Here is a 2,829-nt window from a genome sequence, read left to right on the forward strand (position 1 = left end):
ATGCTGATAAACTAATTCTAGGGCAGAGGATAACTGTCATTGCCCCCCATGCCCTGGAGAGCATTGTCCGGCAGCCCCCAGACCGATGGATGACTAACGCCCGTATGACTCACTACCAGAGCCTGCTCCTCACCGACAGGATAACGTTTGCCCCTCCTGCCACCCTCAACCCCGCTACCCTTCTGCCTGAAGAAACTGATGAGACAGTGACTCATGACTGTCATCAACTGCTGGTTGAGGAAACTGGGATCCGAAAGGATCTCACAGATGTCCCACTGACTGGAGGAACGTTAAACTGGTTCACAGATGAAAGCAGTTACATTGTAGAAGGTAAGAGGATGGCTGGGGCGGCGATAGTAGACGGGACACGAACAGTCTGGGCCAGCAGTCTGCCAGAAGGAACGTCAGCACAAAAGGCTGAGCTCATGGCCCTCACACAGGCCTTACGACTAGCTGAAGGAAAGTCTGTGAATATCTACATGGACAGCAGGTACACTTTTGCTACTGCACATGTACATGGAGCCATCTACAGAGAGGGCTACTTACTTCAGCAGGGAAAGAAATTAAAAACAAAGAAGAAATTCTAAGTTTGCTAGAAGCTCTACATCTACCCAAAAGACTGGCCATTATGCATTGCCCTGGCCACCAAAAAGCCAAAGATTTTATCTCCAAAGGGAACCAGATGGCTGACCAAGTGGCCAAGCAGGCTGCCCAGGGGGTCAACCTTCTGCCCATAATAGAAAAGCCAAAGAACCAAACAAGTGAGCAGCAATATACCCCAGGTGACTGGCAAGAAGTTAGAAAGTTAGGCCAGTTCTCTGAAACTCCAGAGGGGGCCTGTTTTACCTCAGAGGGAAAAGAGATTCTACCTCAAGCAAAGGGACTAGAGTACATTCAACAAATACACTGCCTAACCCATCTGGGGGCCAAACATCTACAAAAACTGCTGCAGACGTCTCCTTACCATATTCTGAGGTTGCCAGAGATAGCTGGCTTAGTAGTCAAGCATTGTGTACCTTGCCAGATGGTCAATGCTAATCCCTCAAGAATGCCTCCTGGGAAGAGGCTAAGGGGAGACAGCCCAGGTGCTCACTGGGAAGTGGACTTCACTGAGGTAAAACCAGCTAAGTATGGTAATAAGTATTTACTAGTTTTTGTAGACACTTTTTCAGGATGGGTAGAGGCTTATCCTACCAAGAAAGAAACCTCAACCATGGTGGCTAAGAAAATACTGGAAGAAATTTTTCCAAGATTTGGGATACCCAAGGTAATAGGATCAGACAATGGTCCAGCCTTTGTTGCCCAGGTAAGTCAGGGACTGGCCAAAATATTGGGGATTGATTGGAAATTACATTTTGCATACAGACCCCAAAGCTCAGGACAGGTAGAAAGGATGAATAGAACCATTAAAGAGACCCTCACCAAATTGACCACAGAGACTGGCACTAATGATTGGATAGCTCTCCTACCCTTTGTGCTCTTTAGGGTCAGAAACACACCCGGACAATTTGGACTGACCCCCTATGAATTGATATACAGGGGGCCTCCTCCACTGGTAGAAATAACCTCTATACATAGTACTGATGTGCCGCTTTCCCAGCCTCTGTTCTCTAGGCTCAAGGCGCTCGAGTGGGTGAGACAACGAGCGTGGAAGCAACTCCGGGAGGCTTACTCAGGAGAAGGAGACTTACAGGTCCCACATCGCTTCCAGGTGGGAGATTCGGTCTATGTCAGATGCCACCGCGCAGGAAACCTTGAGACTCGGTGGAAGGGCCCCTACCTCGTCCTACTGACCACTCCAACGGCCATGAAAGTTAAAGGACTACCCGCCTGGATCCATGCATCTCACGTCAAGCCTGCTCCGCAACCGGGCCCCAAATGGCAAGCCGAGAGGACAGACAATCCCCTTAAACTTAGGCTTCGCCGTGTGGCTTCTCCTTCTCCAGCTAGGTGATGCCTCCAATCCCCATGCCCCCCAAAAGTTGACTTGGCAAGTGCTTTCTCAAACGGGGGATATAATATGGACTGAAACTAGGAAAGCGCCCCCCTGGACTGGGTGGCCTGTCCTGACCCCAGACATATGTGCCCTGGTAGCCGGGGTAGAATTTTGGGATATCCCAGAGCTCACCCCGGAGGAGGTCTCTAGAGAAGTCCACTCTCATGTGGCTAAGCGGGCACTCATGCAAGGGGTCATCTCCCAAGGCCAATACATGGCAGACAACCCGGGGTGCAGCTCTGGGCCAGCCCAACGTAAGATACAGCATACTCCATTTTATGTCTGCCCCCGAACTTCTAAACGAAGTTGTGGAGGGACAAAAGAGTTCTACTGTAAACACTGGGGTTGTGAAACTACAGGCAATACCTGCTGGCACCCAGCTTCCTCCTGGGACCTGATTACTGTGCAGGAAGGATTAGATGGGAAAAAAGCAGTTCCTCTCAGCATCTCTTTCACCCCCCAAGGTCGAGAGTCCCGAGACTGGATAAAAGGAAAACTTGGGGACTCAGGTTTTATATGACAGGATGGGATAAGGGCCTAACCTTTACTATACAACTTAAGATAGAGCCTCCCACCCCAAGACCAGTAGGACCTAATAAAGTTCTCGTAAAACAGGGGCCCCCTAAAGTGGCATTACCCAAGCTCCCACCCACAATGGCAGCCAAGACCCATCACATAATGACTGCTAGAACCCCTTTGACTAGCCCATTCTCGGAAGCCCCACACGGGACAAGACAGAGGCTCTTTAACCTAATCCAAGGGGCCTTCCTCGCCATAAATGCCACCAACCCCAACATTACCTCTGCCTGCTGGCTTTGTTTATCCTCAGGACC

The sequence above is a fragment of the Jaculus jaculus genome, chromosome 11 (genome assembly GCF_020740685.1).
Source record: "Jaculus jaculus isolate mJacJac1 chromosome 11, mJacJac1.mat.Y.cur, whole genome shotgun sequence".
NCBI classification, from domain to species: domain Eukaryota; kingdom Metazoa; phylum Chordata; class Mammalia; order Rodentia; family Dipodidae; genus Jaculus; species Jaculus jaculus.